Here is a 24,245-nt window from a genome sequence, read left to right on the forward strand (position 1 = left end):
TAGAAAATCAGGAGACAACAGATGCTGGTGAGGATGTGGAGAAATAGGAATGCTTTTATACTGTTGGCGAGAGTGTAAATTAATTCAACCATTGTGGAAGACAGTGTGGCAATTCTTCAAGGATCTAGAAATAGAAATACCATTTGACCTAGCAAGCCCATTACTGGGTATATACCCAGAGGAGTGCAGATCATTCTATTGTAAAGACACATGCACACGTATGTTTACCATAGCACTCTTCACAATAGCCAAGATTTGGAACCAACCCCTGAACTATTTTAACAGGGATATTTGAATACTGACTACCAACCAGATATTTGATGATATTAAGAAATTGTTGGGTGGATGTGGTAGCTCACGCCTGTAATCCCAGCACTATGGGATACCAAGGCAGTTGAATCACCTGAGGTCAGGAATTTGAGACCAGCCTGGCCAACAGGGTGATACCCTGTCTCTATTAAAAATAACAAAAATTAGCCAGGCATGGTGGTGCACGCCTGTAGCCTCACCTATTTGGGGAGCTGAGGCAGGAGAATCGCTTGAACCCGGGAGGTGGAGGTTACAGTGAGCCAAGATTGTGCCATTGCACTTGAGCCTGGGCAACAGAGTGAACTCCATCTCAAAAAAAAAAACAAAAAAAAAGAAAGAAAGAGAAAAGAGGGGAGCAAGACTCCATCTCAAAAAAAAAAATTGTGGTTTCTTTTTTTCGTTATTGTTGTTTTGATTTTTTTTGGTATGATACTGGTATTGTGGTTATGTTTTTAAAAAGTCTTTATGTTTTTAGCTGGGTGTGGTGGCTCAGGACTGTAATTCCTAATTACTTGAGGCCAGGAGCTTGAGACCAGCCTGTGCAACATGGTGAGTCCTTGTCTCTAAAAAAATAAAAAGTAAGTCTTTATATTTTAGAGTTATATATATGAATGAAATGCTGTGAGGTTTTGGATTTGTTTCAAAATAATCCAGTGTGTGTGTGCTGGGGGGAAGCAGATAAAACATGGTCGGTGGTAGGATGACGATCGTTGAAGCTAGCTGATGAGCACACCAGGGCTTGATTATGCTATTACTCCAAGTTTTATACACGTTTGGACGTTTCCATAATACAAAGTAAAAACATAATTACGTGCTTCAAGTCTCAATCCCTAGGTCTCTTACACTCTGGGAGTGGATTTAATAAATTTAGCAAAGCCACCTTGAGGTTAATAATGGATTAATACATTGCCACAGCTAGAGAACATTTACACTTTGACACGGATCTTCAATATCTTAACCTAAAGGAACAACTATTGTGGAGATTTCAGACATTACCCCAATCTGACAGGGGAAGTATTTTGTATTAGTTCTAACTTTCCCCTTCCCTAATTTACCTATGTATAGAATTTGTCCTTGTCCCTGACTGTGGGGAGACTTTGGATAATTATCACCTTTTCTCTTCCTTTTTTTATTTTTTTGAGACAGGGTCTCACTCTGTCATCCAGGCTGGAGTGCAGTGGCGCCATCTCAGCTCACTGCAACTTCTGCTTCCCGGGTTCAAGCAATTCTCCTGCTTCAGCCTCGGGAGTAGCTGGAATTACGGGTGCCTGCCACCTCATCAGTGAATTTTTGTATTTTTAGTAGAGATGGGGTTTCACCCTGTTGGCCAGGCTGGTCTCGAACTCCTGACCTCGGCCTCCCAAAGTGCTAGGATTATGGGCGTGAGCTACCTCACCTGGCCAATGATTCCCTTTTCTAAGAATGCTTTATAGCATCATGGCATTTCGAATCGTGTAACCTTCAAAACGTTTTCTGATGCATCCATTCCTAGGTCTTCATTACTTTTCTGGGACTGGACAGGGCCGATTGAATCCATCCTGTAAAGCATGGGAATAAATAAAGATTCCAAAACATTAATTGGATTTAGTTAGTTAATTTTTGTTTCTCCATCTCTCCATACAGACAGGGAGTATGCCTGGACATCTAGTATGGATTCGATGTGTACTGGGTTGATACTATATAGAAATTTATAAAATGATGCCTGACTTCGAGGGGTTCACACTCCAGGGGGAAGGCTGTGCTGTCTAAGTGAATACATGTGAGAGGTTGAGAGCTTCATGGAGGGGAGGAAACCTGTGCTGAGCCATGCAAATAAGCGGGAGCTCATCACCCACCGATTTATGTCAGAATCAGAACTCAAAGCCAGGGACCCACCAACCGTCTGGCCCAGCACAGTTTCTGTGTGGCAATTCCATTTCTCTTTTCTCATCTTACATCGCAGTTTACTTGGTTTCCTGTAACTCCTGCAGGATTTTTCTGAAAGCTGTTATCACGCTGCACAAAGTGAAGCCGACCTCTTTGTGTGTGGGAATAGAGGGAGCGTCACACTGCTGGGATGCCATGGACGGAGGGCGGAATGCCGTCCAGCGCCTGGTCTCTCCCAAGATATATAGCCCAGGGGCCTTCCCATTCCTTCACGACACAAATAACAGCTTCCTTGAGCACTGATGGTTGCCAGGCGGCTGACGGTGTGGAGAACCTCGCTCATGTTTACCTGTTCGAGCATCCATTACTCACCTCTTCCCACACGCCCCCGCACTTGCACACAAAGCCACAGAGTGGCTTAAAAAAAAAAAAAAAAAAGAAAAGCCTCCCCCCAACCCTATTCTAAAATGTCAAGTGTTTCAGTTTTGAGAAAAAAGCAGGCTGAAGAAACCATGACTCATGACATGGACTGACAAACAACCATCTGAAGGTATGCTGGTGAGTCACCGGAGCTCTGCCTTTGTGTTGTGGCGAGGGCCGGGGCTGGAAGGAGCGTCATGGGACCAGCCAGTAAAATTCCACTACTCTCCGAGGCCGATTGGGAGGCAATTGAAAAACCTGGGCTTTTTCCAGCCCCAGTGTTGTGGATGACTCTGGGTCCCCTCAGGTATCTCGGTCTGTGAGGGAAATCAGGAAGAATGATTATTAATAACTGGAAAGAAAACCCCTCTTGTTATCTTTGCATGCCCAATGCCATGCTGAACCAGCCCTGCCTGCTTCTGCAAGCCAGCGAGGCTGCTGGATTTTCTGGAAGGGTATTGGGTTGCTAAGCAACAGCGCTGGCAGCACCCATCATGCCCAGCAATGTCAGCGCCTGAGTGTGGCCTGCGGAGTACACTTGCTCCCCTCCCCCTCGCCTCTCTCGACCTCCTCCCCCCCCATGAGAACATTCATTTGCATCTCAGGGACAGGAGCTGTGCCAGGTGATTCTGTGTATAAAACAGCGCAGTGCAGCCCCTGAAGCGCAGATATTGTTTGGGGTTGCAAGGCAGTGCCTGTGATGCGGCTGAAAACACAGACTCATTTGTGTTCACTCCCCGCATAAGGGGAAGCCGGTACATCAAATATTCCTAATACGTCCCGGTGTGCTCTGCCTTTAAGTGTTTTCTTCCTGTCTGCCCGCCCAGCATCTTATTTATGTCCCATTTTGTCCCTCTCTCTCCTTCCCTTTGTTCTGTGGTCTCCCGGGTGACGGAGTTAGTGTTCGTGTGTAGGGATGTGTGGAGAAGAGGGAGGCGATTTTTAGAGGCGAGAGGGCCCTGTGGCTAAGGGTTGGAGGCCGCTGTTGACAAGGCCTGTGGCTGTGGCAGTTTTGCTCCGGAAGTGGCCATTCTTCTGGGTAGGACTCCACCAGAGCACCTTTCACTTCCCTTTCACTTCCTGTCAAGAGGCAGCGGGCTTCCAGAATTGGGGAAGTCCCAGGGGCAGCCTTTGGGTTTGACAGACCTGGACCCAAACCCTTTCTCTTCCCCCAACCCGCTTTGGCATCTTGGCAAGTGACTGTCTCCATTTCTGAACAGGATGTTCGCAGTAAGCGTCTGGCTGGGTGGCTGGGATGGCCGAGTGTGGTCATGCATCTCTATGGGGGGCCATGGTGCTTATTCAATGGCAGATATTACCAGGATGGAGTGAGTCCCAGTAGGAAGGGCCTTTAAGATGTAATCTGGTTCCTCCCAGCAGGGACAGGAACTGTCATTCCTCCCTCTCCCTGCGGAGAATCAGCGCGGGCTCCGGGCGGGTGGTGGAAGGCTGCTCAGAGGTGAGCCTCCAGGGTAGGGCTGGGTCTCAGCCTGCCAGTGTTGGGACTACAGGCGTGAGCCCCTCATCTAGTCTAGACTGAGCTCCTAAACAGGAAATGTGCGGCATGCCTTCTGTGAAGGTGACTTTCTTATTCTGAGTTTTAAACCACAACCACTGAAGATGGTTATTGCCTGTGGAACGCATTCCATTGCCTCTCAGAGAAACCATTCCTACTTAAGGAAAGCTGGGGCCATTCCTGGTCTGGCGTTCCCAGTGAAGGAAGATCCAAGCGGATGCCCCTCAACCCCAGCCTGAGGCAGCCGTGTCCTTATGGTCCAGCTGGGGACCCCACTCTCTAGGAGGCAGAGAGGGGAACAGGGGGATTGGTCTAGGTTTGTGTGGGTCAGAGCCATGTGAGAATAGTTATAGTAGTTGCTGGGCAAAGTCAGTGGGAAGGAGACAGAAAGGCCAAGGCATGCAGGAGACCCCAGCTACAAGGAAAGGGAGAGGGTCACCTTGGTGGACAAGAAGAGGGAAATGAGGAGGGGCTCTTGGAGATCCTGCCAAGGAGGCGTTCTGTGAACCCCTCCTGCTGAGACACCCGCTGAAGGGTCCACTGAGACACCAAAGCAGGAAGCGTGGACAGGATGCACGCTGGCATGCACTAGAGGTGATGTGGAGTCTGGGATTAGTGACAAACGACTCACGTCTAGAACCGTGGTCAAGGACATGAGCCAGATTTTCTGGGGCTCGGTCCTGGCTCTGTCACTTAACTGTGTCACTTGGAGCAAGTCACATACCTCTTGCAGTCTCAGTGGGTCATCAGAAAAATGGGGATTATATATATAATATATATATAATTATATACTTATTTATAACCTATGTGTATATATAATTATATATGTTTATAATAATCACAAATGGGGGTTATACATTAATTTACAATATTTATTTATTTATTTTGAGACAGAGTCTCGCTCTGTTGCCCAGGCTGGAGTGCAGTGGTGTGATTCAGCTCACTGCAACCTCTGCCTCCTGGGTTCAAGCAATTCTTCTGCCTCAGCCTCCTGAGTAGCTGGGATGACAGGCATGCACCACCACCCCCAGGTAATTTTCTGTATTTTTTTTTTCTAGTAGAGACAGGGTTTCACCATATTGGCCAGGCTGGTCTCGAACTCCTGGCCTCGTGATCTGCCTGCCTCAGCCTCCCAAAGTGCTGGGATTACAGGCGTGAGCCCCAGCACCCAGCCTGTATTTATTTATAATATATGTATGTGTGCATCTATCTCCATCTTCAGGGTCGTTTGGAGAATTAAATGAGCTAACCCATGTAAAGCTCTGGGTACTGTGCCTGGCATGTAGGATACTTCCTAACTGTCACCTCTTCTTGTTGTTACAACCTGAGCATCTCTCTGTTCACCAGCCCTTGTTCCTTAGCCACAGGTAGGAGACGACAGTAGCTCCTAAGGAAGCTCAGTTCTATCCTCAAATGTGAAAGCCTTTTTACTTAACCACAAAGAAGTGGTCAGCAGAAAACTCGTCATTCCGGATGCTGGGGCCACGCACAGCCCTCAGGAGGAGCTACTGTTTTCCCTGCCTGTTAACATGTGGCCTGGGGCCTTGTGGGCTATTTGAAAATTAGGGCACAAGAAGTCCAAGCAGCACCTGGTGATCAAACGGGTTCCTCTATCAGAGAGAGGTGTGACCTTGAAGGGCATCCATCCAGGAGCCAGGGGCAAAGCAGAAGGTGGGAGAGACTCTCCAGGATCGACCCTCTCAGCACATCTCCGCCAGGGGTGTCTGACAGCCTGGATTCCAGCCCTGCCCAAAGCAACCCAGAGACCCGATGGAGGTGGACAGCTGTTCAGCTGGGTGATGGGAGGCTCCAGAAATCGTTGTCAACCTTATTGAACTGGAGATGGGCTCTTAGGACAGACGGGCAGGGCATGGATTCTCCAGTGGGAGCTGGACAGGGCTCACTGCAGCCTGACGAACTAGGGAAGAGACACCACCCCAACCGTGCTCCCCCAAGCCTTGGTGTTCAGTGAAAGTATCTTCTCTTTTCCTCTCTGCTCTCTCCCCTTTACAACACATATTGTCTTTAGTCTGTAAAACCAGGGCCAGGAAGAATCTTTACAGTTAGATGGGGCCATGAAAAGATGATGAGGCATATCAGGAACTATGTAACCTCGTAATACTTGTGCTGCAAAACCTCCTGACATGCTGAATGAAGAGTCACATGCAGCCTCTTCAGTGCAAAACTGAGCTCATAAGAAAGTCAAGCAAATCTCTAGGGGCCAAATGAAGAAGGAACTGGGAGTCAGAGCTTCAAGTACGTGACTAATATGGTGTATCCCTTAGGTTTGAAAGTTCATGTAGGACATTTGTGTGGCTCTCAGTTTTTGGATATTGGTGAATAGTGCTGCTTAGAACATTCTGGTATGTGAGTTTTTGTTGAACATAAGATATTTATGTTGGACAAATATTGAAGAGAAAAATTATGTACAAACTCAGATTTGGAGAATACTGCTGAACAGTTTTTCAAAGTGGTTGTTCATTTTAAATAACTAGAATTATTTAGCATATGGGCCAGACACTGTGGCTTACACCTGTAATTCCAACACTTTGGGAAGCCAACGTAGGAGGATCGCTTGAGGCCAGGAGTTTGAGACCATCCTGGGTAATATAGTGAAACCCCACCTCTACAAAAAATTAAAATGTTAGCTGGGTTTGGTGGTGTGCACCTGTACTTCCAGCTACGTGGAAAGCTGAGATAGGAGGATCACTTGAGTCCAGGAGATGGAGTCTGCAGTGAGCTGCGATTGTGCCAATGCACTCCAGCCTAGGCAACAAAGCGAGACCCTGCCTCAAAAAAAAAAAAAAAAAATTTCAACTGCAATGACAACAGTGTAGGAGCATTCTAATTACCCTGCATCCTCCCCAGCAATTTGTGTTGTTTTTTCCTCAGGCTTATTTTAATCCCTCTGGTTGGATTTGCATTTCCAGGATGATGAATGAGAGTGTACTTTCTCCTACGTCTTGTGGGAATTTGACACATGCTCTTATAAGGTGTCTGTTCAAGTATTTTGCTCATTTTTTTCTAGTGGGTCATCTGTATATTTCTTACCGATTTATATTTCTTTATATACTTGAAATTCTTGTGACCATAAATATATTGCAAATATCTTCTCCCATTCTTTAGCTTGCCTTTTCACTCTTTTTTTTTTTTTTTTAAATTATTCTTCTTTGAGACAGTCTCACTCTGTTGCTCAGGCTGGAGTGCAATGGTGAGATCTCGACTCACTGCAACCTCTGCCTCCTGGGTTCAAGTGATTCTTCTGCCTCAGCCTCCCAAGTAGCTGGGATGCTCACCACCATGCCTAGTTAACTTTTTTGTATTTTTAGTAGAGGTGCGGTATCACTATGTTGGCCAGGCTGGTCTCAAACTCCCGACCTCAGGTGATCCACCTGCCTTGGCCTCCCAAAGTGCTGGCATAACAGGCATGAGCCACCATGCCCGGCCTCACTCTCTTAATGATGCTTTTGATAAGCAGGTGTCCTTGATTTTATTATAGGTCAATTCTCTTATTTTTTTTTAAAGTTATCTCTTTGTGTGACTTATTTAAGAAATATTTGCTTAGTCCAAAATCATATAGGTTCCTATGATTTCTTTTAGAAGCTTTCTTTTTATATTTTTCAAATTTAGAACTACAATCCATCTTGAATTCTTGTTTTGTATGTATAGTTTTAAAAAATATATAGAGACCGATATTAATTTTTTTACATCTAGATAGCCAATGGACCCAGCACTATTTATTCAAAATAATATTGTCTCTCTTATTGTGTTGCATTGCCATCTTGCTGTAAATCAAGTGACCATGTATCTATAGGTCAGTGTCTGGATTCTGAATTCTGTTCCATTGTTCTATTTGTTTATCCTTGTGACATTATCTTACTATATACCATTATTTCATTTTATAATGAGTCTTGATATCAAATAGGGAAAGTCTTCCAACTTTGATCTTCTTCAACATTGTCTTAGTTCTTTTTGGCCATTTACATTTCCCTATAAAATTTAGAATCAGCTTGTCAATTTCCAGGAAAGCTCACAATAAACCTGCTGGGATTTTTATTAGAATTACACTGAAATTCTAGATATGCCAGATTGTAAAGAGTGTATGGCTTTATAATGTTGAATCTTCTAATATTGAATGATAGAGCTCTTATACAACTTCCATTATGTTAATACCTAGGTTTGTGATTTTTTGGATGCTACTATATATTAGTCTGTTCAGGCTGCCATAACAAAATAACATAGACTGGGTAGCTTAAATAACAGAAATTTATTTCTCACAGTTCTGGAGGTTGGGAAGTTCAAAATCAAGGTACCAGCCAATTTGGTTCCTAGTGAGCATTCTTCCTGGTGTAGAAGAGGGTTCTTTTTTTAGGTGGCCACCATCTTGCTATGTGTTCACATGATCTCTTCTTTGTGGGTATGAAAGGAGAGTTATCAAGTGAGCAAGATCCCCAGTGTCTCTTCTTATAAGGGCACTAATCCCATCATGAAAGGCCCACCTTCATGGCCTCATGTAACCTTAATTACTTCCCTAAAGACCCATTTTCAAATATAATATGTTGGGGGTTATGGCTTCAACATATTAATTTTGGAGGGACATAAACATTCAGTACATAACATACTGTAAATTCTTCATGTAGGTTCAAGGTTCAAATGCATATTATCCATTTGGCCTGGGAATTCTTAAGACAAAACATTAATATAGAAGTGGTATTGAGCAGTGATGGTATCCCTGCAATGTCTGTCAGAAGCAATAAAAATTCTCTGGAGGAGCATGCCCTCAATCCAGGCAGTTCAAGATTGCTACAAACAGAGTCCTTCTAAATATGAGTTCACAATCCAATTGCAAAACATATGAGAAGTAAATTCATCATAAGCAAGAGCCTGCAGACAAAGCAACTGACAGATATAGTTTAAGAACTTAGGATAATAGAATTGTCAAATATACTATAAAATAAATATATTTAAAATGATTAAAGACTTAAAAAGGAATTGAAAATTGATAAAGAGAGTAAGACTATTATAAGGAGGAGGCCAGTTTGAAAAAGAATCTAATAATATTAATAAAAATGAAAAGTATATAGTCATTAAAACTAAAAATTCAATGGACAGATTAGAGACAGCTGAAGGAGAATTAGAGAATTGGAAGGTAGAGTAGAGGAAATTTCATAGAAAGCAGCTTAGAGAGATTAAGAGATGGAAAATATGAAAGAGAGATTAAGAGACAAATAGGACAGTTTAAGAAACTCTAATATACATGTAATGGAGTTTCCAGAAGGAAAGAAGATAGATAATGGGGCTGGGTGTGGTGGCTGGTACCTATAACCCTAACACTTTGGGAAGCTGAGGTGAGTGGGTCACTTGTGGTCAGGAGTTCAAGACCAGCCTGGACAACATGGTGAAACCCCATCTCTACCCCCCTCCAAAATATATAAATTAGCTAGGTGTGGTGGTGGGAGCCTATAATCCCAGCTACTCAGGAGGCTGATGCAGGAGAATCATTTGAACCTGGGAGGTGGAGGTTGCAGTGAGCTAAGATAGTGCCATTGCACTTCAGCCTGGGTGACAGAGCGAGACTCCATCTCAAAAAAAAAAAAATATATATATATATATATATATATAGATAATGGGGAAGAGGCAGTAGTCAAAGTGAAAGTGGCTAAATTTTTTTAGAATTGATTTAAGACTTAAATCCTAAAAATCAAGTCTGATTAGTCTTGAGAAGAATCTAAAAGATATATATGTATAATTTAGAGGACAAAGGGGAAATCAGTAAAACTCAAACCAAAAGAAAGAGAAAAAGAGAAAAGAAACAAAGAAAAGACAGAGTAAGAAGAAAAAATGAAATAAAGCAATGATAATAAATCTAAACATATGAGTAATCATAATACTTATAAATAGAATAAATTATTCAGTTAAAAGACAGAAGCTAGGCATGGTGGCTCATGGCCTGAAGTCCCAGCTACTTGGGAGGATAGTGTGGGAGAACTGCTTGAGCCTAGGAGCTTGAGGCCAGCCTGAGCACCACAGTGAGACCCCGTCTCAAAAAAAGAAGATTGTTAGAACACACACACATGCACACGCACATGCAATCTAGTATTCTAGTATGCGTCTTGTTTATGAGAGTGATACAGAAAGGTTGAAAATACATACCGGGGGGATACTAATCAAAAGAAAGCTAGTCTGGCTATAGTAATAACAGGCAAAATGGACTTTTTAATACAAGTATAAAGTGCTTTAAAGAGAGAAACCGTCACTACATATGATAAAAGGAACCATTCATTAAGACACATTCACCTCCATTGTACCGAACAAGATCACCTTAAATCATATATAGCAAAAATTTACATAATTAGGAGGAAAAATAGACAAGTCCGTCCTCACAGTGAGAGCTTTTAACATCGCTCTCATAGTAATTGATAAACCAAGAAGACAGAAAATTAGTATGATTACAGAACATATGAATAACATAAGAAGCTTGAATAATAGTTATATTTATAATTTTATACCCAACTATCAGAAACTAGGCCAGGTGCAGTGGTTCACGCCTGTAATCCCAGCACTTTGGGAGCTCAAGGCAGGCAGCTCTCTTGAGGTTAGGAGTTTGAGACCAGCCTGGCCAACATGGTGAAACTCCATCCTTACTAAAAATACAAAAATTAGCTGGGCGTGGTGGTGGGCACCTGTAATCTCAGCTACTCGGGAGGCTGAAGTATGAGAATCACTTGAACCTGGGAGGTGGAGATTGCAGTGAGCCAAGATCGCGACACTGCACTCCAGTCTGGGTGACCGAGCGAGACTTCATCTCAAACAACAACGCCTCCCACTGAAAGAATTAGAGAATATACATTATTTCTAAGCAGATACAGAAAATGTACAGATTTTGACCGTGTACTAGATATTTATATCATGAAGCTATTTATGTAAAGCTTAAAAACTTATACAACTACACTGTATCATATTCATGGATATTATCTTTATAGAAACCATAAAATAGCTGGGTGCGGTGGCTCATGCCTGTAATCCCAGAACTTTGGGAGGCCGAGGTGGGCGGATCACAAGGTAAAGAGATCAAGACCATCCTGTCCAACATGGTGAAACCCCATCTCTACTAAAAAATATAAAAATGAGCTGGGCATGGTAGTGCGTGCCTGTAATCCCAGCTCTTTGGGAGGCTGAGGCAGGAAAATCACTTGAACCCAGGAGGCAGAGGTTGCAGTGAGCCAAGGTTGTGCCACTGCACTCCAGCCTGGTGACAGGGTGAGACTCTGTCTCAAACAAACAAACAAACAAACAAAGAAAACCATAAAGTACATGGGAACAATAGACACTAAATTCAGGATATAGGTATTTCTGCTGTTGGAAGGAGGAACAGGGGATGGGGGAGGGGCATATTAGGGACCTCTGTGATATCTGTAGTGCTTAAGACAACCTTAAATAAAAGGTCAGCTTCCTATCCTTGTCCATAAGGAGTCTAACTTCTAAGCCTTTCTCTCTCCCACTGATTACAACTAAAACTTTTAAAAGCAGAAACTACTTAAGACTTGGAAAAGTCATAATAATCAGACTGAGGAAGGGAGCCAAAACTGGAAGAATGAACTGTTTAGAACTGAATTTCTCATTTTTCCCCTCTTTTATTTACCAACTTTGATCTGAGGGCAGCCTAGTTGTGGACCTAAATTCCTGAGAGAAACCCTGTCTTTCTGACTGGAGGACTGAGAAAATGGATTCCTGGGACCTAGATCACAGGGCAGCAGTCCCCAACGTTTTTGGCACCGGGGACCGGTTTCACGGAAGACAATTTTTCCATGGACTAGGGTACAGGGTTGGTTTCAGGATGATTCAAGTGCATTACATTTTATAGTTCCCTTTTATTTCTATTGTTATTACATTGTAACATATAATGAAATAATTACTCAACTCACCATAAGGGAGAATCAGTGGGAACCCTGAGCTTGTTTTCTTGCAGCTAGATGGTCGCATCTGGGTGTGATGGGAGACAGTGACAGATCATCAGGCATTAGATTCTCATCAGGAGCAGTGACCTAGATCCCTCACATGCACAGTTCACAACAGGGTTCGTGCCCCTCTAAGAATCTGATGGCTGTGCTTATCTGGCAGGTGGCAGGCAGGGATCAGGAAGTGATGTGAGTGAGGATGGCTGTAAATACAGATGAAGTGGGCCAGGCGCGGTGGCTCACGCCTGTAATCCCAGCACTTTGGGAGGCTGAGGCGGGTGGATCACGAGGTCAAGAGATCGAGACCATCCAGGTCAACCTGGTGAAACCCCGTCTCTACTAAAAATACAAAAAATTAGCTGGGCACGGTGGCGCGTGCCTGTAATCCCAGCTACTCAGTAGGCTGAGGCAGGAGAATTGCCTGAACCCAGGAGGCGGAGGTTGCGGTGAGCCGAGATCGCACCGTTGCACACCAGCCTGGGTAACAAGAGCGAAACTCCGTCTCAATTAAAAAAAAAAATACAGATGAAGCTTCGCTTGCTTGCCACAGCTCACCTTCTGCTGTGTCCATGTCCTCTACTAGTCCATGTCCTGGGGACTGGGGGCTTGTGGAGTTGGGGAAATGCTGGAGAAGAGGGATTCCTTAATTCCGGGTATGGACCAACACAAATCTTGGGTTCAGCCTGAAGTTGCATATATCTAGGACAGAACTAAAAACAGCACTGAAAAGGTTTTGGCAACTGACCTGACACTAGAACCCTGCAAACGGAAGGCAAGACGGAGCCTGAGATCTGAACACAATTAGGGTTGGTGGCCTGCTTAACAAAACGAAACCAACATGCTTAGAAATTTTAAAAGCATAATCTAGAGTTTCATGCAATAATATTAAGAATGTTCAGGATACAATCCAAACTTACTTGACACATAAAGAAGCAGGAAAATGTGATCATTTTTCAAAGGAAAAGGCAATCAATTATGTTTATCCTGAGAGGCACCAGATGCTGAAGTTATCAGACAAATACTTTAGCTGTTGTAACCAAGCCCACGAGGTAAAGGAAAACACCTTCAGATGGAAAGAGAGAAGCGTTTGGCAAAGAAATAGAAACTATTAAAAGAATACAATACAACTTTTGAAAAGGAAAATTATAATATCTGAAAAGCAAAATTCATTGAATGGGTTTAACAGCATAATGGAGATGGCAGAGGATTCAGTGAACTTGAAGATTAATCTATAAAAATTATCTGGTAAAAAGGACAGAGAGAAAAAAATAATTGAAAAAAATAGAATCTCAGTGGCCTGTGGTACCCGACCAAAAGGTCTGACATTCTTGTTCTTGTAGCACCAAAAGGAAAGATAAAAGAGATTGGATTAGAAAAAAAAAAAAAACATGTATTTGAAGAATTAATAGCCGAAAATGTCTTACATTTGGGAAAAACATACATTTGTTAATTTAAGAAGCTTGGCAAGTCTCAAACAGAATAAACTGTAAGAAATTATGTCCAGACACATCACACACTGTTGAAAACCAGATACAATGGAAAAATCTTGAAAGCAGCCAGAAATAAGTAACTCATTATATATAGGGGAACAATTATTCATATGACTGAGTATTTTTCACCAGAAACCATGGAGGCCAGAAGACAGTGGAATAACATTTTTAAAGTGCTTAAAGAAAAAGGCTTTTAACCCAGAATTCTATATTCAGGAAAAATATCCTTCAGGCTGGGTGTGGTGACTCATGCCTGTAATCCCAGCACTTTCGGAGGCTGAGGCAGGAGGATCAAGACCAGGAGTTCAAGATTAGCTTCTAGCCTGACCAATAGGGTGACATCCTATCTCTACTAAAAATACAAAAATCAGCTCGGTGTGGTGGTGTGTGGCTGTAGTTCCAGCTACTTGGGAGAGGCTGAGGCAGGAGAATCACTTGAACCCGGGAGGCAGAGGTTACAGTGAGACAAGATTGCACCACTGCACTCCAGTCTGGGCAACAGAGCATGACTCCATCTAAAAAAAATATTCTTCAGGAATGATGGTAAAATAAAGACATTCTCAGATTAAGAAAAAGTAAGATAATTCTTTGATATTAAACCTGCTCTAAAATAAATGCCAAAGAGAGTCCTACAGGCTGAAGGTAAATGATACCAGTGGGAAACTTGAAACTTCAGGAATGAAAGAAGAGCAACAGAAATGGTAAATACTGGGCTAAATAAAATAGACTATTTTTATCCTCTTAAATTCTGTAAATATTTATGGCTGTTGGCAAAAATCATAACATTGGTAAGGTTTTCAATGTATATAGATATAAACATATGATAACTATAACATAAAGGGGGAGGGTTTATCAGGCTCCTACATTTTACTTTGAATTTGTAAAATAGTAACTTGAAGTAGACTGTAAAAGACTAGGAATGCATATTGCAACATCTAGAACAATCATACACACACACACTCACACACACACACACACACACGCACACACACAAAGAGAGATATTGAAAGAGATATTGCCAAAAAAGCCAACAGATATATTAAAATGAAATACTAGAAGAGATCTATCCAAGATGGCCGACCACTAACAGCTCAGGATTGTAAAAGTGAAATCCCAGAGTGAAAGCCCAGAGAAAAAAGTGAAAGCCCAGTGAAAGCCCAGAGAACGAGACGACGCCACACTTTTGGACGAATTTTCGTCACTCACCGATCAGCCGATTCCCAGTGGAGGAGCCCCACGGGTCGCCAGCGCGACTCTTGTGGCCGCCGCAGCAGTTTTGCCGGCGTCTCGGCGCAGCAGCTCTTCATGCAGAGCCAACGGGACCGCTTCCCCTACTGACCGGAGTTTGGAGCTCCGGGAAGTCAGAGCCGCTTGTTGCGGACTCAAGAGGGAAGCCAGACCAGAGATTCCCGGGCAGAAGAGCACCATCAGTCTTACCGCTGCTATTTAGGCTGCCACAGTGGGTTGCTCGGATCCCAACACTGGGAATCAATAAGTCGGACGTCGACTCAGAAAACTAATTAGAAAGGCGGTTCATCTACAATGAAGGGAAAAACACAGCCTAAGAAGGCCGAGTATACTCAAAACCAGAACCCATCAGCAACAGAACAAGCCCTGATGGAAAAGGACTCATCAGTGACGGAACAAGCCCTGATGGAAAAGGACTGTGTTCCATTATCTGAAGTAGGCTTTAAAAGGTGGATGATAAGAAACTTCTGGGAGTTAAAGGAACTTGTTCTAACCCAATGTAAAGAAACTAAGAACTTGGAAAAAAGGTTAGATGAAATGTTGAAAAGAATAGACAATATAGAGAGGAATACAAATGAACTTATGGAGTTGAAAAATACAACACGAGAACTTAGTGAAATATGTACAAGCTTAAACAGCTGAATGGATCAAGCAGAAGAAAGGGTATCAGAGGTCGAAGATCAACTTAATGAAACAAAACAACAAGACAAGAATAGAGAAAAAAGGATAAAAAGGAATGAGCAAAGTCTCCAAGCAATATGGGATTATGAGAAAAGAACTAATATATGCTTGATTGGTGTACCTGAATGTGACGGAGAGAATGAATTCAAGCTGGAAAATACTCTCCAGGACATTATCCAGGAAAATTTTCCTAATTTAGCAAAGCAGGACACTATTCAACCCCAGGCAATACAGAGAACACCACAAAGATATTCCTCAAGAAGACCAACCCCAAGGCACATAATCGTTAGATTCACCAAGATCGAAACGAAGGAGAAAATATTAAGGGCAGCCAGAGAGAAAGATCAAGTTACCCATAAAGGTAAGCCTATTAGGCTTACAGCAGATCTCTCAACGGAAACCGTACAAGCTAGAAGAGAGTGGGAGCCAATATTCAATATACTTAATCAACAGAACTTTCAGCCCAGAATTTCATATCCTGCCAATTTAAGCTTTACATTTGAAGGAAAAATAAAATTTTTTAGGAACAAGCAAGTACTCAGAGATTTTATTACCACCAGGCCTGCTTTACAAGAACTTCTAAAAGAAGCACTACACACAGAAAGGAACAACCAGTATGACCCTTTCTAAAAATACACCAAAAAGTAAAGAGCATTAACATAAAGAAGAATTTTTATAAACAAAAGGACAAAATAGCCAGTTAATATCAAACGGCAGCAACCATAAATTTAAATCGACCAAATCTCCCAATCAAAAGATACAGACAAAATATAATGGTATATCCAAAGATATACATAGACTCAAAATAAAGGGTTGAAAAAAAAAACGTACCAACCAAATGGAGAGCAAAAATAAATAAATAAAAAGCAGGAGTTGCAATTTTCACATTTGACAAAATAGATTTCAAAGCTACAAGGATACAAGGATAAAAGGATTAATGTAATAATAAGAGATCTTAACACCCAGATACATAAGACCCATAATGAGATTTAGATTCAACGAGACAGAAAATTGTTAACGATATCCAGGACTGGAACTAAGATCCAGAACAAATAAACTCAATAGAGCTCTCCATTTTAAACACACAAAATATACATCATCCACAAAATCTAACGATATATCTAAAGATATGCAAAGACTCAAAACAAGGGGATGGAAAAAAACCCCCTAACCAAATGGAGAGCAAAAATAAATAAATAAAAAGCAGGAGTTGCAATTCTCACACTTAATAAAATAGATTTCAAAGCTACAAGGATGCAAGGGTAAAAGGATTAATGCAACAATAAGAGATCTTAACACCCAGATACATAAGACACATAATGAGATTTAGATTCAACGAGACAACAAATTGATAATGATATCCAGGACTTGAACTCAGAGCCAGAACAAATAAACACAATAGAGGTCTCCATTTTAAACACATAAAATATGCATTAACCACTTTAAACACTCAAAATATTGATCGGCCATTATTGAAACCCATTTTAGGAATGAAGTAATATTCCTTTTTCCCTCTTTTTCTTTTTTTCCCCTTCTTCTTCTCTAAAAAAAAAAAAAAAAGAGAGAAAGAGGAGCTAAAAAAGAACTTCAGCCTTTAACAGCCTTTTTCTAAGTTATTCCCATGCTGCAGCTGGAGTTACTTTTCCTTTTTTCTTTTTGATGAAGTCTCACTCTGTCACCCAGGCTGGAGCGCAGTGGCACGATCTCGGCTCACTGAAACCTCCGACTCCGGGGTCCAAGAGATTCTCCTGCCTCAGTATCCCCAGTAGCTGGGACCACAGGCGTGTACCACCATGCCCAGCTAATTTTTTGTATTTTTAGTAGAGACAGGGTTTCACTGTGTTCGCCAGGGTGATCTCGATCTCCTGACCTCATGATCTGCCCGCCTCAGCCTCTGAAAAAAAAAAAAAAAAAAAAAGAAATACTAACAACAAGTAATTCAAAAGAAGACAGGAACAATGGAACAGAACCAAAACACAGAGGACAAACAGAAACCACATAATACAATCATAGACGTAAATTCATCCATACCAATAATTACATTAAATGTAAACGATCTAAACATACCACTTAAAAAACAGAGATTGTCAGATTGGATAAAAAAGAAGACTCAAATATAAGCTGTCTACAAAGAGCTAATTTAAATATGGCATAGGTTAAAAAAGGAAACTATATAAAGCAAATATGATGAAATGATAGAACCAAGTGGTAGATACCTGTAAGTTAATTTTGTTACTTGCTATTATATTCTATATGTTTGAAATATTCATAATAATAAAAGGTGGTTGGATAATTTTTTACATAAATATTCTAGTTCTCTAGGGGAGGAAATAAAGAATGGTTAATGGATACAAGTGACAGCAAGATGGCAGGGTTAAGTTCTAGTGTTCTATAGCACTTAAGGGTGAATGTGGTTAACAGTAATTAAATATACATGTTCAAAAGATGGAAGAAAGAATTTTCTTTTGGAAACAGAGTCTTACTCTGTCACTCAGGCTGGAGTGAAATGGAGTGATCTCAGCTCACTGCAACCCCTGCCTCCTGAGGTTAAGCAATTCTTGTGCCTCGGTCTCTCACACCTCTGTAGCTCTGTAGCAATTCTTTTTTTTAGATGGAGTCTTGCTCTGCCACGAGGCTGAAGTGCAGTGGCCCAATCTTGGCTCACTGCAATCTCCACCTCCCAGGTTCAAGTGATTCCCCTGCCTCAGCCTCCCGAGTAGCTGGGACTACAGGCGCTTGCCACCATACCTGCTAATTTTTGTTTTTAGTATAGATGGGGTTTCGCCATGTTGGTCAGTTTGACGTCGATTTTCTGACCTTATGATCCACCCACCTCGGTCTCCCAGAGTGCTGAGATTACAGATGTGAGCCACCATGCCTGGCTGCTCTGTACCAATTCTTGTGTCTCAGCCTCTTGTGCCTCAGATTCTCATGCCTCTATAGCTGGGATTATAGGCATGCACCATCATGCCTGGCTAACTTTTTGTATTTTCGGTAGAGATGGGGTTTTGCCATGTTGGCCAGGCTGGTCTTAAATTCCTGAGCTGAGGCAATCCACCTACCTCGATCTCCCAAAGTGCTGTAATTACAGATGTGAGCCACTGAGCCTGGCCTAAAAGAGAGGATTTTGATTGTCCATAACACAAAGAAATGATAAATGTTCAAGGTGATGGACATGCTAATTACCCTGATTTGATCATTATACATTGTATACATGTAACAAAATATCAGTCTGTGTTCCATAAATATGCACAATTATTGCATATCAACTAAAAATAAAAGAAAAAATATCAATGCCCTTTAGATGGGCATATAAGATCTTTAGATACCTGGCTCCAAACTGATGTCTCATCTTTTTCTCTCTAGTCCCTTACAACTAGACTGATATGGGGCCAGAGCTTAGGATCTGGAATCAGACTACCTAAACTCAAATTCTACTTCTTACCTGGTGATCATGTCCAAAGGACTTTAACTTTCTTAAACCTCAGAAGACTTCAACTGTAAAAGAAGTATAACAGTACCTAAGGGTTTATTTTGAGGAATAAATGTAATATTGTATCTAAGTAATGGCAAAATGATTGGCACACAGGAATTGTTCCATGAACACGAGCTGTTATTAGCCAGACTGATTCACCTGGCTGAGTCACTCATTCCACTGTAGGTCATCCTAATTCCTTGCCTTTTACTACCAACAAAACAAAGATTGCAACACATTAATGGCTGGCAAAATGAGTTTATTGTGACAAGCATTAAAAAATTGTAATAAAATGACATACAACAGAATAGAATGGATTGGAATTTAACAGAATTGAAAAGAACAGAATAGAATAGTGTTGGAAATAGATGCTCAGTGCTGCAAAGAAAAATTAGCACCGAGACAAAGGATTTTTCAGCAATTCAATTTTTTCTTCCTGGACTGCAGGAAGGTTACCCTTGCTAGCCATTGTGCTGTGAAAGTACAATGAACAAAGGAAAAACACACAAATTTATCCCTTACACATTTGGGGCCGTCCTTCCTGCTGAGTCTGATATCCATTGGCCGGAGTCAGACCTCACAATCTAAACGAAAACCTGATTGGCTGAAAACTTAAAACTTTTTTAAACCGGTAAAAGCAATGGAGACCTGGGACATGCCTGTCCAGCACAGATATCTTGGTTAAAGTACAAGGACATAGAATATACTACATGCCTGTAAGCCTGGCATGTTTAACAGCTACATAGGATAGGGCTTAACAAAGTTATTAGCACACTTATTCTTTAACAAGAAAGGAAACTTTAAAAGGAACTTTTCTACTTTCCACAAATAGCATTTTTAAAAAAGTGAATTGTGTATAGTTAGGGTAACGATTGTTTCAGTGTGTGGGTATAAACATATTTGTTATTGTGGGTTTTGGCCAAAAGAAGCTTGAGAAACACTGGTTTCCATGATTCCTTTTGCCTTGAATAATAAAGCTTAGTGTCACCTGCCAATGAATTTTCAACAGCTCGTTGGAGCCCCACTGCCTTGAAAAGTTTTCACATGATTTTCCTTGGCCAGAATGCTAAACCTATGGAAACCACGAGTGGGTTTTAAACTAAGGAGTGATGAGATGTGATTTGCATTCTAAGAACAGGTGCTCCTGTGAAGAGGAAGCCTTGGGAGGGAGTGAGAGTAGAAGGGAGCCCACCTGTGGTCGTCTCAGCAACAGCAGAAGAACCTGGGCTGCTGGAGTAGCATTGGAGAGAAACAGGTTGATTTGAAAGTTATTCTGCAGGTAGAACGGACAGGTGAATTCTGTGAGATCCCCTGGGGTCCACTGAGCTCAGTGCTCAGGCTCAGCTCTTTCTGTGGATTCTTCTTGGTCAGCCTGCCCCCATTCCTCCAGGTGTGGCCCATGCCACTCCCTACGTTCAGAGTCCATTTTCTGATGCCCTCTTTCAGCTCTTTGCCTGCACTCATTTGTGACTGCCTGGTACTGCTATAAAGCCTCTGTTTGTGTCTCATCTCTCCAGGTGGCCTGGAGATGCTGGGGGTCCTTTCCTTTGTGGAGGTATCAGTATCAGAATGGAGTCACTTATGTCAAACACTAACAAAATGGAGGCGGAGGCCATGAAGAACAAGCCTACGTGAATACATGCCTGTAACAGGACTTGTCACAAGGAATCCCTGCACATATGCCTATGACAAGGACTATGCCAGGAACTCCTCAAATATGCAGGATTTGAGGTAAGCCATTTGCTCAAGGCCAATTGCCCAACCATGGCAGCCTCCACCAATGAGACATTGCCAACTCCTGTCATCAGTGGTCTCTGTTTTCAAACAGCTTATGTGGAATTCTCCTTTTTTTTTTTTTTTTTTTTTTTGTCTTTAGAAGTTTTCTTTAGCCCCAATCTCTTTGGATACGTCTATGATTCATTATAGCCCATGTTCCCCAGGTTGTAATCCCCTGTGATTCCCAAATAAGCTCTTTCTGTGGAGATCCTATCTCTCTCTGTCATTATTTAGGTTGACACCTTTTATGTCTTGCACTGCAGTTGATGACACCCAGATTTGTACCTCCTGCTTGGACATCCCCACCCCCAACTCCAAAATTCCTATCTGTCTACTCGGTATCTCTACTTGAACCACTGAGAGGCATCTCAGACTTAAAGTGCCCCAAACTGATATCCTGTGATGCCCCAAAGCTGCTCCTCCCCACCACCTCCTCCCCTCAGCCAGCGGCAGCAGCTTCATTCTTCTTTGGGCTTTATTCAGTCTCCCAACCTTGGAGCAATTCTTGACCCCTCTCTATTGCCCACACACCATATTCAGTGTGTTGGCAAATCCTTTGGCCTTGCCTTCCAAAGATATCCAGAATCTGCTCACTTCTCACCACCTCTCTGTCTCACTCTGCGTCAGGCCACCCTGTGTGTCACTTGCATCATCGCAGGAGCCTTGGATTGAGTCCTCCGGACCTTCTACCTCTTTGACTTCATCGTGTGCTACTCCAAGCCCCATGCTCTTCCTTGGACATACCTGGCATGCTCCTGGCAGAGCCTTTGCACTCGCTATTCCCTTTGTTGGGAAGTCTTTCCCCAGATATCTGCTCAGTTCCTTCCTTGTCTCTTTCAGTTCTCACTCAGATTCTCCTCAGTGAAGCCTTTCTGGCCATCCTCATTAAAATCAAATAACCCCACCCCTCTGCTCCCTCACCCGTTTCCCTCATTTCCCTCATTCATTTCCCCACTAGTCCTAATCACTCTCTAACATTCTCTATATTTTTTCTGATATATTTATTTATATTTCTTGTATAAACAAAATGATTTGTTTTACTGTCTATCTCTTCTTGCTAGAATGTAAACTCCACAAGGGTAGGAGTGCTTGCTTATTTTGTCACCATTGTGTCCCTGGCTCCTAAAATGCTGACAGTGTGGCCAGCTACATGCCCTCCTCTCTGCATTTTTTGAAATCCTTAATAAGTTGTGGACAAGACCCTCCCCTTTCATTTTATGCTAGACCTGGCAAATTATGGAGCAGGTTCTGACTTCCAGGCACATAGTAGGCATTCAATAAGTAATCTGTTGAATGAATGTAGAATGTGGTGAGATAGGAGGTTGCTGACTGGTTGACTGAATGGAGGGAGGGGTGATTACTTATTTATTCATGCATGCATTCATTCATTAATTGACTAACATTCAACAAATATTTACCTGATATCCTTAGGGATTAAATTTCTGTCCACTGATGGTGAGCCTCATGCATCGAGTTGTGCCCTCCATTGATTTGAGAGATTTTAGGAAGACAACACCCTGTGATGTAGGTTTGATTGTCTCCACTACCAGATGAGGATACTGAGAAGTTAAGGCACTGCCTGAGGTCACGTGGCTAGTAGAAGCCACAGGCAGGATTATGCCATGGCTGGCCAGGCTGAGCTGTGAGGGCAGCTCCCGTACTCTCGGCCTCCTCCTTCAGAATCCCTCCTCCTCACTCCCCATTCGTGGGCTGCTTCTCCCAGGATCAGGCAGCCTCTGCCCACCTTTTCTCACTTCACTCTTTCTCCTTGCTGAATTAGAAAGAATTGGCTCTCAGCTATTTGTTTCTTACTGTGGAGTTATCCATGTGTCACCTCTTGCAGGCAGAATTACATTCTGAAGGCATCGCTAACTGAGGTTGCTCCATGGGCAAGAACTCTTAGACCCCAGGAAGCAAACAGTAAGGCTCTGGAGTGAGGCAGGAGCCCCAAAACCCTGATGACACCCCAAGTAGGCACCTCCAAACCTGCTTACACTTCAGCCCAGGCCTCCAGTATAGAGATGGAAAATAGTCCCACTCTTGGTCATAGAGTCCAGAAAACTGCGAAATCCTGGGGAAATCCATTTTGAGTAATACCTTTTAGAAGAAGAAAAAATGGAAGTATTTATCATAGCATGGGTTTTGTTAGACAAAGATGGCAATTCAGGTGGAAACATAAATTTAACAACTCTTTAAATATGCATAGTTGACATCTCACAGAGTGGGGCTGGTGACTAAGCCAGAAGGTACTGTCTGCATCCTTGGCAACTTACAAATAAAAATGAGGACCAGACCTTAGTTAAGAAATGCATGAAAAACTTCTGCCATAGGAGCCACATAAAAAGATGGTGATTCCAAATATTTAAACTTAGCATTTGTCTTTGTGGTATCATTTGAAAATGGTGGGGTGCCTGAAATTCTCAGAACTTAAAAAACTCTTAAGTTTTTGTTTGTCTGTTTTGAGACAGGGTCTTACTCTGTTGCCCAGGCTGGAGTGCAGTGGTGCAATCGTAGCTCCCTGCAGCTTTGAACTTCTGGCCTCAAGGTATTCTCTGGAACACCTGGGACTACAGGTGCATGCCACCGTGCTAACTTTTATGATTTTTTTGTAGAGCTAAGGGTCTTACTGTGTTGCCCAAGCTAGTCTTGAGCTCCTGGCCTCAAGAGATACTCCCACCCTAGCCTCCCAAAGTGCTGGGATTTCAGGTGGGAGTCACCATGCCCGGTCAAAACTCTATGCACTCAAGTAACAAATATAAGAAACAGGTAAAAATATACAACGTAATAAATATAATACACAAATATATAAATATAATATTCTATATGTAAAATCATATGTACTTTATATATGAATATTATATACATAAAGTATATAATATATAAAATCAGAAATAAACATAAGCAATGTAAGTATTGAAATTACATTGTGATCTCACTTTCTGTAGTCAGACCTTTCCCACAGTACTAGGATGGTTTCATTGGCAAGTAAAAGAGACTGAACCCAAGCCAGCTTAGGACTTCAGGAAAATCAATTGATTGAATAAATGATTGATTGTTTCTGTGACTGAACACACTGCCTCACCTCCAGGCCTCCCTGGCTTGATGCCTAGAGGGGCAAAAGGAGCTTCTCTCTTCTTCCAGCAGTTGCATGATGAGCTCAGGCTGGCCTTACTTGGACACATGCCCCTCCGTTGGGCTTTTGAGTTAGCAGGAGGGATGGGGGGCTGATGAGCCAGACCTTGAGGGGGCCAGACACTGTGACTGAACCCCCCAGAATCAATACCGTCAGTGTTGGGGAGAAGCAGCTCCCCACAAAACAGGAAAAAGAAACAGTAATTGCCTATAACCTTGCTTTTCTTTCCATGTTGATAAGAGACACTTTCCCTGAGACTGACGGAAAGCACCACGTTATAAAGAACTAGTACTTTCTCTTAGCTGTTTTCATAATTCCAGGTGTTGTGTGTTCCAGTCAAAGGTTCAAGAAAAGAAAAATTTCCTAAGAGAGA

The 24,245-nt window shown here is 42.3% G+C and overlaps 1 long non-coding RNA gene across 2 annotated transcripts in view; it reads left to right on the forward strand.

Moving 5' to 3' along the window:
• The first annotated feature begins 3,494 nt into the window (after positions 1-3,494).
• LOC108589437 (uncharacterized) overlaps positions 3,495-24,245 on the forward strand; it is a 43,883-nt gene continuing 23,132 nt past the window's right edge. For both annotated transcript variants that reach the window (XR_013530669.1, XR_001908682.4), the window contains exons 1-2: positions 3,495-3,825; positions 20,481-20,694. This is a non-coding gene — a long non-coding RNA (uncharacterized LOC108589437). The remainder of the gene's footprint in view (positions 3,826-20,480; positions 20,695-24,245) is intronic.

This window comes from Callithrix jacchus, chromosome 21 (assembly GCF_049354715.1).
Source record: "Callithrix jacchus isolate 240 chromosome 21, calJac240_pri, whole genome shotgun sequence".
NCBI classification, from domain to species: Eukaryota; Metazoa; Chordata; class Mammalia; order Primates; family Cebidae; genus Callithrix; species Callithrix jacchus.